A 15,120-nucleotide genomic window follows, 5' to 3' on the forward strand; every position below is an offset into this window, starting at 1 on the left:
GGAAGAGGAAGGAAGGAAGGAAGAAAAAGAAGAAACTAAAAAGCAGAAGCTCTGGCTTTAGAGGGAGTTAGTTCAAGCAATGTATCTTTTTTTGTGTAGAGAATTCTTTTTTTTTTTAAATAAAAAGCACATGTTTATATTTTAAAATACACATCTTCCATCATATCTCATTACATCATTACATCAAAAAGTGTAGATCAAAGTTTTTTCACTCATTTAAAATGCAGTAAAATATCTCCATACAGATTCATCACAATTGTTCATGTATCTATAATTCTTTGTCAATACATTTAGTATAGTTCAAATTATACTTATAATCTTATATAACACATATTACATATATATCATATAATACCATAACAGGCAAAACAAATAAAAGTTAGGATAGAATCATTAGAATAATTAATAGATGTGATTTTTTCAAATAATATTTACTTTTTATTTTATTATTCCTATAAAATAAATTTTTATAATTATCTTTATTTAAATAAAAACACCGTGATTACAAACATGATTATAGTTGTATGATTACAGTCATGTAAAGAACACCCCCCTTCACCAGTGCAACATTCTCACCACCAATTTCCCAGATCTCCCTCCTCCCCACGCCCCCATACCTGTACTCAAGACAAGCTTTCTACTTCCCTCATTCATTCACATTGTTATGATAGTTTTTAGTGTAGTCATCTCTCCAACTGCACTCATCACTCTATGTGATGAGCTTCATGTCATGAGCTGCCCCTACCAGCCCTCATCTCTCTTGTCTCTGAGATACTGTTAAAAATGTCTTTCGAGAGCACTCCACATGCCAGGATTTCTGGGTGTCTTTGCTGGTATGTTGGGGGCTCTGGGCAGGACAGCTAGCCACAGGCCCCCTGGGCTGACCACCTAGTTCAGGGGTCCAAGGTCCCCCCAAACCTGGTGGGTCTTCAAGGCCACGCCTGGTTAATTGGGCCCTGGGGGGAGGGGGGGAGAAATTCCTCCCTAGGCATCCAAAAACTACAGAGGCACAGCTGGGCTCAGAGCACTCCGCATGCCAGGATTTCTAGGTCTTTGCCTGGTATGTTGGGGGCTCTGGGCAGGACAGCTAGCCACAGGCCCCCTGGGCTGACCACCTAGTCCAGGGGTTCAAGGTCCCCCCAAACCTGGTGGGTCTTCAAGGCCACGCCTGGTTAATTGGGCCCTGGGGGGAGGGGGGGAGAAATTCCTCCCTAGGCATCCAAAAACTACAGAGGCACAGCTGGGCTCAGAGCACTCCGCATGCCAGGATTTCTAGGTCTTTGCCTGGTATGTTGGGGGCTCTGGGCAGGACAGCTAGCCACAGGCCCCCTGGGCTGACCACCTAGTCCAGGGGTTCAAGGTCCCCCCAAACCTGGTGGGTCTTCAAGGCCACGCCTGGTTAATTGGGCCCTGGGGGGAGGGGGGGAGAAATTCCTCCCTAGGCATCCAAAAACTACAGAGGCACAGCTGGGCTCAGAACACTCCGCATGCCAGGATTTCTGGGTCTTTGCCTGGTATGTTGGGGGCTCTGGGCAGGACAGCTAGCCACAGGCCCCCTGGGCTGACCACCTAGTCCAGGGGTCCAAGGTCCCCCCAAACCTGGTGGGTCTTCAAGGCCATGCCTGGTTAATTGGGCCCTGGGGGGAGGGGGGGAGAAATTCCTCCCTAGGCATCCAAAAACTACAGAGGCACAGCTGGGCTCAGAGCACTCCGCATGCCAGGATTTCTAGGTCTTTGCCTGGTATGTTGGGGGCTCTGGGCAGGACAGTTAGCCACAGGCCCCCTGGGCTGACCACCTAGTCCAGGGGACCAAGGTCCCCCCAAACCTGGTGGGTCTTCAAGGCCACGCCTGGTTAATCGGGCCCTGGGGGGAGGGGGGGAGAAATTCCTCCCTAGGCATCCAAAAACTACAGAGGCACAGCTGGGCTCAGAACACTCCGCATGCCAGGATTTCTGGGTCTTTGCCTGGTATGTTGGGGGCTCTGGGCAGGACAGCTAGCCACAGGCCCCCTGGGCTGACCACCTAGTCCAGGGGACCAAGGTCCCCCCAAACCTGGTGGGTCTTCAAGGCCACGCCTGGTTAATCGGGCCCTGGGGGGAGGGGGGGAGAAATTCCTCCCTAGGCATCCAAAAACTACAGAGGCACAGCTGGGCTCAGAACACTCCGCATGCCAGGATTTCTGGGTCTTTGCCTGGTATGTTGGGGGCTCTGGGCAGGACAGCTAGCCACAGGCCCCCTGGGCTGACCACCTAGTCCAGGGGACCAAGGTCCCCCCAAACCTGGTGGGTCTTCAAGGCCACGCCTGGTTAATCGGGCCCTGGGGGGAGGGGGGGAGAAATTCCTCCCTAGGCATCCAAAAACTACAGAACCGCGCGGGGGCATGAGCCCCGCGTACTTCATGTACTTCATGTATTCAGAATATTCCTTATTCTTATGTTATGTTTTGCATATACAGAATGTTTATTTTGTATTCTGCCCTTTTCCACACCCATACAAAGCTCTTTTTTACTCCTTAACTCTCTAACCCCCTCTCAAACATCACTAACCTACATTACTCTTTTTAACTTCAGTAGTGTACAATCCTAATCACAGTCCAAAGATGTGCATTGTGTGTGACAACCCCAAATTGTTTCAAGATACATAAAATGGACACGTATTTCTTTAGAATATTTTGTGGTTTTTTTTGGACAGCTATAATTCTTACTAAATTTTGTCTTATACAGTGATGATTCTAACCACTTTTTATCTTCTCTTTTTGAGCTGTTTAACAAGGAATTTTGGTGGAAGAGTCCCCCAGTTTAATGCTTATGATTGAACCATGTCATGGGAATCATTGGAATTGTTCTTATGGCCCCCATATGCGCCAATAACACCACGTGGCATTGCTTCTTATTTGCATAGGCACATTAAAATGGGAAAATACTATACATACAAATAAGATCCTATTTAATAGAGATTGGAACACACAAATCTTGTAGTGCAGAGGGACCTTACACCCTGAACATTGACATAACGACCTGGCACAGACCTCAGAAGAAAGGGCATAATCCATTCTCCCCTGAACCAGGGAAGCCATCCACGAAACATCCAGGCTGGTCTATAACATCACCTGGAAGCAATCCTCTACCACGGAAGACCTACACTGCTCAGACTTTGACCTGCTCAAAAGAGACTTCCCTTAACACTGAGAAGACTTAACAACGACAACGACCTGCTTACAGGACAGGGCTCCCTGCATTGCCCTTTGATTGTGAGGTGAAAGGAGAGGATGCTCCACATCCTGACTTCAATGTAAGATATGCAGATTCCAGGATCTTTAATACAGAAACATGATACCAACAACAGAGACTGTGTGAAAAATAAAAGTGTGTTGGCACTACAGACAATGTATTGGATTGGACGATCTAGCTTGCCTGAAGCCTAGACTTGGTCTTATGCCAGGAAACTTCAGGGGTCGGGTCTCTTTGTACTTAGGCCAAGGTTATTTCTTTCCATGTTTCTCATATTTTGGTGGGCCTATACAAACAACAATTGCCACTCTAACACCATTTTTACTGTGCTCCTTTGACTCTAATCTTTAAAAAGAACTCACTTAAAATTTGAGGTTAACGTAAGCTAATATGCATGTATATGGAAATGTAAGAAAATACTATGCCTGTAATGTTTAAGGAGTTACGTAAGTTTTATGGCTTTAGATTGCTTTGTGTACTGTTAAGAAATATTATAATGTGTTACAATCTGGGGACTTGAGGGACAAAGTAATTGTACATGGATTCTGTCTTATTTATCTTGATGTTCTTTCAAAGTTAAGATATCAGCAAGGGGACTTCTGAGAATTATGTTATGGGTGATTGTCCTTCCACTGTAACTTTACCTTGTCCTCTTTCTTTGTACCTTTGTTCTCATAATTAAAAAAAATGTCTTTCATTTTTCTTAAAGCTCATAGATGAGTGAAACCATTCTGCATCTTTCTCTCTCCCTCTGACTTACTTCACTCAGCATAATAGATTCCATGTACATCCATGTATAGGAAAATTTCATGACTTCATCTCTCCTGATGGCTGCATAGTATTTCATTGTGTATATGTACCACAGTTTCTTTAGCCACTCATCTGTTTGAAAAAATAAACAAGATTGATAGACAATTGGCAAAACTCACAAAGCAAAAGAGAGAAACTTGATAATGCGTATTAGAAATGAAAAGGGGGAGATCACTACAGATACTGCAGAGATTCAAAGGGTATTCAGAGAATACTTTGAGAAACTCTATGCCACTAAATATGAGAACCTGGATGAAATGGATAAATTTTTGAACTCATATAACCTTCCACGGTTAAATAAAGAAGATGTAGCATATCTAAACACCCCCATCACTATTGAGGAAATTAAAACTAATCAAAAATGTGCCCCAAATCAAGCAATGTATCTTATTTGGGCATCCATGCCTAGAGACACTTCTCATGCCAGAACTGGTTCCTAGGTCAGGTCATTCTTTGGGGAAGTGGTCTGTTTCCAGAGTGGCCTGGGCTATACCTGCTTGGGGCCACCTCCTTCACAAAGGTGGATGTCCTAGGGGTCACCCCAGCAGTGCTTGGGCTTTAGACACCCCTCCAATCACTACTGTAGGATTACACCTTATTTTACCCAAAACAAAGATCATCCCTAGTTTCTTTGTATGTTTGTTTACAACTTGTATTTATTCCCAAACAGAGATTGTCTTACTTGTAAACTTGGGTAAGTAAACTTGTAAACTTGACCGGTGGTCCTTGTTCTCAATAAAAAATGGTAGTACTGGGCTGGAGAGATAGCATGGAGGTAGGGCATTTGCTTTGCATGCAGAAGAATGGTGGTTCGAATCCCAGCACCCCATATGGTCCCCCGAGCCTGCCAGGAGTGATTTCTGAGCGTAGAGCCAGGAATTACCCTTGAGCACTACCGGGTCTGACCAAAATAAAAAACAAAACAAAACACAATAGTTCTGGCAGGCAGTTAGATCCATACGTGTTTCACTTTCAGCATGCTCTGATTATTTCTTGTGCGACCCTGATGCAGACTCGTTCACCTGGATTTGGAGATACGGTGCATGGGGTGATTTTACAACTGTCCCTGCCATGTTAGGAGACATGAGGAGTGGGCATGCAGCAGATTGAGCCCAGAAGAGCCTTCCAAAAGGGAGTGAAGCAGCCATGGGTGCTGAGGCTGAGAATTCACACACTCACACTTTCACACACACTTACGCACTCACATTCACACTCAGACTCATCATGCACTCACACAATGTTCAAACACTTCCAACATGCATATGCACTCACATACACACATACAACCAAACACATAGTTTCACACACATCAACGATTACAAGTTACCACAAACACATACATATTTGTGCAGTCACACATGCTACATCATGTGAAATACAGAACCTCAAAGTTCAGATATTCACTTGTTTCCATCAGAATATAAATATGTTTATGTCACCCCTTATTCATATTCCATTCATATTCATTCAATTTCAACCTTGGGATAAGGTAAAGACCATTTGCTAGACCGATGGCCACACAATATGTCTTTAAACATAAAAAACCTTGCAGCAAGAAATAGCTATTTTAAGCAAATCTAAATTAGATATTACAGAGATTAATAAATTGATTACAGATATAGGGTAGATGTTAAAACTTTAAGCCCTTTGATTTGGCCTCACTGGGTGGCAACTACCCAAATTGGTCTTTTGATTTTAGTGATTGGCATGATACTGGCTCACTTGTCTACCATTGAAGAGGTACATGTGGAATTAGACTCCATTCATTTCAAAATTTAAAAAACCAGAGAAATGCCTCAAAATCTCCCGTGTAAACAGACCAGAGAACCCAAGAAGGCCAAGTTTGAAAAGGCCATAACCACCTGAGGAAGGGTCTTTTAAAAAACTATCTACTATTGTAGAAACTTTTCACTGCCTATACTTGCAGAGAGGGCATTTGAAAAAGTAGCACCATAAGAAAGGAAGCGTGGAGAATAATCTCTACTGACAGGTATTAGAGCCTTGAAAAACCTTCATTGTCTGTCCATGAAGCATTCAGAAACAAAGGGGATGTAGCATAAATATTATTTGAGACATAACTTCAGCTGACATGCTAAAGATTACTCAGCAGGAAGGAAATTTACCTTGCATGCTGCGATCTGTTTTTGACCCCCAGCATCCCTCTAGGCTAGGGTCTCCTGAGCCTATAGGAGTGATTTCTGAACTCAGAGTCAGGAGTAACCCTTGAGCACTGCTGGTTGTGACCCCAAAACAAAATAAAACAAAACAAAACAAAACAAATAGTAATAATAATGAGCTTGGGGTACAGAAAACAGGTTCTTCCTGGGCTCCTAAGGATCCATGTTCCATCTCAGAGACCCCTCTCAGGTGTGATGCAGCAGATAGGGCCTCTTCAATGCTGTCCCTGGTGGGGTTTCAGCCTCCCTCCTAGTCATTTCTTCAGAACCACATTTCCAAGCCCAATTTTGCAAGCCCCTGAAAGCCAGGAGCTACCCAAAGCCTTCCCACAGGGGCTGCAGCTGCTCCTTAGGGAGCAAAGCCTGTAGTAAGTCAAGTCCTCAGAGGGTAAGGGGGCACTTTGTGTGTAGGCCATAGAGGGGCAGTGTGAGACAGTGTGGTTTTCCCTGGCCCTGTTGGCTCTCAGCATTCCCACACAGATTGCAGCCTCCATCCATGCTCCAGATTTCAGATCAGCCATAGTGTTTTGTGAATCCCTGTTTGCCTTCCCTAAGCCCCCCACTGGTTGAGCTGGAGGACAGAAAGAAGGGACAGGAGGGAGGGGTGACTGGGTGCCCAGCCTAGGTGCAGGACCAGGCTCCACCTGCTGGGTACAGACAGAGCTGAACCTTGGAAAAATGTCTAGACCAGAGGCACCAGGGAACCGCACACTCCAAAATGTCCGTTCTCAGCATCTGCAGAGCCTTCACATGTCCTTTTTCCCAAGCTAGACCATCCTGTCCTAGCCTCTGGGATCTCCATCTCCATTGCTCCTCCTGCTGGGGGTCTGAGGTGTCCACACCTCTGCCCATGCCTCCCTCCCCTGTGTCCTCTACCTGGTGGTGACAAGGGTACATTCTGGCCTTGGGATCCCTAGTCCCTACTGCCACCTTCTCCTGAGTGACAGGTCCCTAGAGTACCTAGGCAGGGTCCCCAAGGGTGCCCCATGCCTGGTTTGATGTCTGGGCCCTGCCTGGTGCCAGGAGACAGCCTTGACACAGCAGACCCTGGTGCTGGAGGCAGAACCTGGAGCAATTGTGAAGGACTGAGGGTTCTGCAGGCTTTGCTTCCGGCTTCACCAATGTCAGGGGCCCTATCTGTGTGCTGCTGGAACCCAAACCCTGCTGAATTCCTAATAGCTCTAGGACCCAATAATTTTGTGATCTCAGCCCTACTGCAAGCCCACTCGCACTGGATCTCCAAGCCCTTGTGGACCCCAAAATGCTGGGAATCCTAAGTTTACTAAGACCTCCAATAATCTGTGACCCAATAATGCTGTGGCCTCAATAATTCTTAGTTCTTCTGAGAACCAGGGATAACAGTGGGCACACTCTGGGGCACTGTGATGACCATATTTCTAGTCCTCTACTCCCACCTAGGCCTGCTGGGGTGTATGAGGCTCAGGATGTCATGAAAGAAGAGGGCGAGCTGCCGGATGGGATGTAGGGTACCCACTGCTGCCACAGAGCTTGCGGTGCCTCTTCAGGAGACCCAGGGTCTGGGGTGCCTTTCTGGGCCCACCCTGATCATGTACTCAGTGGGACTCCCCTGTTCACACCGGGATGGCCTCAAGAGCCACTGGAGTCTCCTCCCCATGTCAATCTTTGGGTGCCCTACACACTCCAGCCACATTCTGCACCAGCTAATAGAGCCAGTGCAAATATCAGACTGAGGAGAAGGGTGGCATGCAGGGAACCTATCCACCCCCACCCCACCCACACACACACAGCTGAGCAGCCCAAGTGAGGCTTGCCTGCCAAAATGGAAGACTCCAAGGCCCCCTCTCCTTCTCCCCAAAACCTCCTGGAAGCAGTGTCTGGACATCCTGGGTGCCTACCAGTATGTGATTACCTTCCTCTTCATGAGTAAGAGTGGCTCAGGGTCACTCCTTGGGGATGGGGATGGAGCCCCCCAGCAAAATGTGAGGTCAGAGGTCAGAAAATGGCACCAAAGAGCTGAGTTTGCGGCAATTCCCTCTCTGTTGTGTAGGACCGTTCTTCACCTTCCTCACCATCTTCCTCCTCTTCACGCCACTCTGGTGGCTGTCTGTGCTCTATGGGGTCTGGCTGATCATCGACTGAGACACAACCGAGCAAGATAAGCCAAGACAGGGGAAGGAGTCCCCCCATCTCTCTGAAGTTTTATTTGGTTGTTTGGGGATCACATCCCAAACATGTTGGAGGCTGCTCCCTTGTTGGGTGTGGGGATAGTGGTGCCGAGCATTGCACCCCTGCATTCTGAAACTGAGTTACCTCTTCCCGACACTGCACTCTGTTTTCAGGTCGCCAGAGCTCCAAATGAATTAGCAAATGTATCATTTGGAACTACATGAGGGATTATTACCCCATCAAGGTGACATATTGCCTCCTGCTACAAAGACTTAGCTGGGGGAGGGGGTGTATATAGGTATTCTGGGTGAATCTGCTCTCTCTTCATGCTCCATTGGGAAGGACAGCTGGGGCCATACCCAGTGGGTGATGCTCAGTATTTACTCCTGACTCTGCTGAGATTACCACTAGCAATATATATTATATTTTTATATATACTTACATATATATATGGTATACTGGGGTTCAAACCCATGTTGGCCTGCGTGCAAATGCCCTCCCCAATGTGCTATAGCTCTGGCCCCACATCTTGACCCCCTCCAGAGAATAGGGCTCTCAAGACCACTGTCCTCTTCCTACTGCTGTCTGTCCCCTCTACTGCCAACAAGCTGGTCAAGACAGCCTAGCTGGCCCCTGGCCAGATCTATGTGCTGGGTGCACACTCTCATGACATCGTGTGCACGGGACCCGCCAACAACTTCATCACTGCAAGCACTGGCTTGTTAGAGATCTTCCCGGGGCTGCGCTTGACCTTAGTCACCATGGCCAACCTCTTTAATCTGCGAGTCTATCGAGATTGCCTCATGGCCCTAGGTGAGTGCCAGGGTCCCCCAGTGCCGCCCCTGTGCCCCCAGGTCGAGGGTCACAGTCTACCTCCCCTACAGGCCTGTGCCCCGTGAGCCGCCAGAGCCTGGATTTCCTGCTGTCGAGTTGTCCCTCAAGGCAGGCCATGGTCATCATGGTGGGGGGCGCCCAGGAGTTACTGGATGCCATCCCTGGGATGCACGGTCTGACACTGCGCAACCACAAAGGCTTTGTGCACCTGGCACTGAGGCATGGGTGAGTGAGTGAGGGGGCACTACCGAGTGTAAGACGAGCACCCACCTAGCCCTCTGACCTCAGAGCCCTATAGGTGGTATGGTGTGTGCCCTACACACTGAAGTCCATTGGGCAGGGAGCCTCGTGATACCAGAGGATGCTGGGAGGTGCCAGCAGGAGGCAGCACAGAGGTCTCAGTGCAGCACAGGCACAGGTGATTGAGTCTTCCTGTTGGGTTTCTGGCACTGCTGGGGGAGCCCAGGTGTGCCCAGCACTGCATCCTGAGCTTCTTAGATTGCATCTCCAGTTGAGAATCACAGCTTGGGACACTCCATTAAAAAATGGCCAACACCATGGCTGGAGTGATAGCACATTGGATAGGACATTTGCAATGCACACAGCTGACCCAGGTTTGATTTCGAGCATCACATAGATTCCTTGAGCCTGCAAGGAGTGATTTCTGAGCATAGAGCCAGACGGAACCCCTGAGAAAAGCTGAGTGTGTCCACACACACACACACACACACACACACACACACACACACAAAAAGTGATTGGGGCCCTTCCCCTCTTAAAGGCAACCCTGGTAGAGTTTTTTTTTTTTTTGTGTGTGTTTTTTTTACCTGCAAAATGGAGCTTAGGCCTCCAGAGAGAACTGTGGGAGCAGAGACACAGAGCCAGATTTCAGGGCTGCTTGCTGCTCTCTAGCAACCCCACCCTTGTTGTCCCAATAAGACATCAGATCCCGGTAGACAGAGTTCCAACTGGCTGCTCCAGGACACTCCATATCAGGGAGTGCTTCCCATCATATGACTGGGTTGGTGACTCATAAGCTTTTGTGGGTTGGGTATGCAGAGGGAAGTAACATCCTAGGAACCCCTTACACTGATTGGGTGGAACCCATCCTGTAAAACAGTGATGTCACACATTGATCAGTGATGTCAACACAGTGATGTCAGCCAAAGCCAAATCTTCTCTGCAGAGCTAGGAAGAAGCCACGTGGGACTTCCAGGAAACCCAGCATCAGGCACTTTCTTCAGGAACCTTCTTTGCAGCTGGAATTTGCCAGCGATGGGAATACAATTTTTGGGGGACTCATCATGGGGGTACCCTGCCTCTTCCTGCAGGGCCTCCCTGGTGCCTATGTACTCATTTGGGGAGAATGGTATCTTCAGTCTCAAGAGCTTCAAGGTAGGCACCTGGCAGTATGTGGCACAGGTCACCTTCAAGAAGACTGCAGGCTTTTCCCCATGCATCTTCTGAGGGCACAGCCTCTTCTCCCCCAAATTTCTGGGGCCTGCTTCCCCTGCCCAAGCCCATCACCAATGTGGGTAAGTCCCATCTGCTCCCTCAGAAGGTATGATGCAGTTTACCCCACAGTGCATGCCCAGTGGCCTTGCCTCCCGCAGTGGGCCACCTTATCCTGGTGCCACAAATGCTCTAACCCTCCAAGGACTAGGTGAACCACTACCACCATCTCTACATGCACGAGCTGCAGCAACTGTTCGAGAAGCACAAGGCGAGCTGTGGGGTGCCTGCCTCTGTGCAGGTCACCATAGTATAGGAAGCTCCTTCACTGCACCCTCTCACTTCCCCAGCATCCAGACCCCCCAATGTTGGGAAACGCCCATCTTCTGTCTTCTCCCAATAAAGCTGGTAGAACAAGAAGGCCAAGAATTCTTGTTCTGGGGCAGGAGAGCATGAAGATAAGGTGTTTGCCTTGCATGCAGAAGAACAGTGGTTCAAATCCTGACATCTCATATGGTTCCCCGAGCCTGCCAGGCACGATTTCTGAGCTTAGAGCCAGGACTAACCCCTAAACGCTGCCTGGTGTGACCCAAAAAAATCAAAAATTAAAAAAAAAAAGAATTCTTGTTCTGGGGCCTAAAGTAATGGTGCAGTGGGGAGGCACTGGCCTTGCACATGTTGAATTTGGAGTCCCCCAAGACTGCCAGTAGTGATCCCTGAGCACAGAAGCCAGAATAAACCTCCAAGTGCTGACAAGAAAAAAAAAAAAGAGTTCCCTGCTTGGAGACTGTAGATACAGCTGACTCTGCTGAGCCTCTTAAGCATGGCAGACATCTTGAGGCTCCCCTCTGCTTGCTTCAGCCTGGGAATTTTGATCTTCTCTGGCATCCATCCCCTGAGAGCTCACTTCTCCTGAAGTGAGTCTTCCCGCCACAAGGGGTAGAACCAGAGCGGCCACGCACTCCATCTAGCCAATGAATACCACCACAACATGTAGAAAAGTCTATAATACAAGCATGACAATGGGGAAACTATGCAGACCAACATCAGGCATAGAGAATGAAGATAGCAACTCTGATGACCCGACAATGGCCAACCACCTAGTTAGTCTTTCAGATATGGAGTTTAGAGAAGAATATAAAGGATGTTCATAGAACTCAAAAAAAGTATAGAACAGAACACTAATAAGAATCAAGAGAATATGAAGATAGAAATCAGAAAATTCCAAACTAAACTATCAGGTCAAATAACAGTCAAAAACAGGTCAAAACTCAGTAGGTGAATTGAAAAACTCAATGGAAAACCTCTTCAACAGGGTGACAGCAGCTGAGGATAGAATTACTGAGCTGGAAGATGCAATGCATAACAACTCCATACAGCAGAAGAGATTGGGGAAAAAAAGCCTTAAAGCAAATGATCAGAATGGAAAAATTACTCAGAGAATATGAACAGATGAAAATAGAAGTCTTTAATAAGCTCAACAGAAACAACTTAAGAATCATTGGAGTCCCAGAGACCCAGGAAGAAAATCTCCAGAAAGAATCAACAGTCTGGGGCCGGAGAGATAGCATGGTGGTAAGGTGTTTGCCTGGCATGCAGAAGTCAGTGGTTCGAATCCCATATGGTCCCCTGAGCCTGCCAGGAGTGATTTCTGAGTGTAAAGCCAGAAGTAACCCCTGAGGGCTGCCAGGTGTGATTCCACCCCCAAAAAAGAATCAACAGTTAAGAACATCATCACAGAGAAACTACCAGAGCTAAAGAATACATATAACAAATCCTGCATGCTCAAAGAGTACCGGCTAAAAGAGACCCCAGGAAAAACACCCCAAGACACATCCTAATCACAATGATGAATACCACAGATAGAGACAGAATACTGAAAGCAACAAGATCAAAAAGGGAAATTACATTCAAGGGAGCATCCTTGAAATTTACACTAGACCTGTCACAAGAAACACTCAAGACCAGAAGGCAGAAGTGGGACATAGTGACAAAACTCAATGAAATAAATGCTTCGCCTAGAATACTGCATCCAGAAAAACTCTCTTTCAGGTTTGAAGGAAGTATACATAGCTTCACAGATAAAACAAAAACAACTCAGAAACTTTACAGACTCAAAATCAGCCTTAAAAGAAAAACTGAAAGGTCTAATTTAAGACAAGGCAAACCAACAAACACACCAAACTTCTACATAAATCCCATGACAATTAGCTCTCTCAGTGTTAATGGACTAAATGTACCCATTAAGAGACACAGAATGGCGAAATGGATCAAAAAACTGAACCCAACCTTCTGCTACCTACAAGAAACACACCTGAATAATCAGAACAAACAGACTCAAAATCAAAGGCTGGAGGAAAGTCCTCCAAGCAAACAACACCCTTAAAAAAGCTGGAGTGGCCATACTAATATCATATGATACAAACTTTATACTCAGAAAAGTTGTAGGGGTCAAAGATGGACATTTTTTTACTAATCAAGGGATATCTACAGCAGAAAAAAATCACTTTTCTAAACATATATGCACCCAATGAGGGTCCAGCCAAGTATTTAATACAATTGTTGACAAATCTGAAAAAGGATATCAATAATAACACAATTAACTGTGGGAGACCTCAACATGGGCCTAGTTAATAAGTCAACTAGATTGAAACCAACAAAAATATACTAGACCTGAAAAGAGAAATGGAAGAAAGAAGCCTAGTGTATATATATATATATATATATATATATATATAGAGAGAGAGAGAGAGAGAGAGAGAGAGAGAGAGAGAGAGAGAACACTCCATCCTCAGAAACCTGGATACACATTCTTTTCCAACATACATGGGTCATTCTCCAGGATAGACCACATGCTGGCACATAAAACATACCTCCATAAAATCAAGAGGATAGAAATTTTGTAGGCTACTTTTGCTGACCACAAGACTCTGTAATTAGATGTGAAGTACAAAGGGACACACAAGAAAAACTTTAAAAGCTAGAAATTAAACAGACTACTACTGAAAAACCAGTGTGTCCGAGATGAAATCAAAGAGGAAATCAAAACTTTCCTAGAAACAAATGACAATGAAAACACAAACTATCAGAACCTATGGGACACCATAAAAGCGGTACTGAGAGAAAAATTTATAGCTTTGCAAGCACACATCAGGAAGGAAGAAGGAGCATACCTGAATAGCTTAATGACACAGCTTATAGAATTAGGAAATGATCAACAAAAGGAACCAAAAATTGGGAGACAGAAGGAAATAATAAAGCTGAGAGCAGAAATCAATGAAGTGGAAACCCAAAAAACAATTTGAAAGATTAATGAAAGCAGAAGTTGGTTCTTTGAAAAAATAAACAAGATTGATAGACCATTGGCAAAACTCACAAAGAAAGAGAGGGAGGTAAACTTGATAACCCGTATTAGAATTGAAAAAGGGGAGATCACTACAGATACTGCAGAGATTCAAAGACTACTTTGAGAAACTCTAGGCCACTAAATATGAGAACCTGGAAGAAATGGATAAATTCTGGAACTCTAACGTTCCATGGTTGAATTAAGAGAATGTAGCATATCTAAACACCTCCATCACTATTGAGGAAATTAAAACCTTAATTAAAAAGTTGCCAAAAAAGGGGCCGGGCGGTGGCGCTGGAGGTAAGGTGCCTGCCTTGCCTGCGCTAGCCTAGGACGGACCGCGGTTCGATCCCCCGGCGTCCCATATGGTCCCCCAAGAAGCCAGGAGCAACTTCTGAGCGCATAGCCAGGAGTAACCCCTGAGCATCACAGGGTGTGGCCCAAAAACAAAAAAAAAAAACAAAACAAAAACAAAAAGTTGCCAAAAAACAAAAGCCCAGGCCTGGATGGATTCACAAATGAATTCTTTCAAACCTTTCAAGAGGAACTACTACTACTACCAATTCTGGCCAAGCTCTTTCATGAAATTGAAAAAACAGGAACACTTTCAAATAGCTTTTATGAAGCCAACATCACCTTGATACCAAAACCAGATAGAGATGCTGCCAAAAAAGAAAATTACAGACCAATATTCCTGATGAACACAGATGCAAAGATCCTCAACAAAATCCTGGCAAACAGAATTCAATGCCTCATCAAGAAGATTATTCACTATGATCAAGTAGGTTTCACCCAGGAATGCAAGGATTGTTTAACATTCGTAAATCTATCAACATAATATACAACATCAACAACAAGAAAAATAAAAATCACATGGTCATATCAATAGATGCAGAGAAAGCATTTGATAAGGTCCACACCCATTTTTGTTGTTGTTGAAATAAAGGTTTTACTATTATTCAGATGAATTGCAGGCATGGGTAGCTGGTTACATGTATAAGTGAGGAAAAAAATGGAAAACACAGACTATTATGCTCCAGGGACCATGTTTTCTCTAGAAGACAGCTAGCAGTCCAATACCTCCATGCCTTGATGCTTGTGTTCAAGGGGCAAATCAACACT

General features: G+C 45.7%; 1 pseudogene; it reads left to right on the top strand.

Moving 5' to 3' along the window:
• The first annotated feature begins 8,586 nt into the window (after nucleotides 1-8,586).
• Nucleotides 8,587-10,968, top strand: LOC126029931 (2-acylglycerol O-acyltransferase 3-like; annotated as a pseudogene).
• Nucleotides 10,969-15,120: the final 4,152 nt, after the last annotated feature.

The sequence above is a fragment of the Suncus etruscus genome, chromosome 15, assembly GCF_024139225.1.
Source record: "Suncus etruscus isolate mSunEtr1 chromosome 15, mSunEtr1.pri.cur, whole genome shotgun sequence".
Lineage (NCBI taxonomy): Eukaryota > Metazoa > Chordata > Mammalia > Eulipotyphla > Soricidae > Suncus > Suncus etruscus.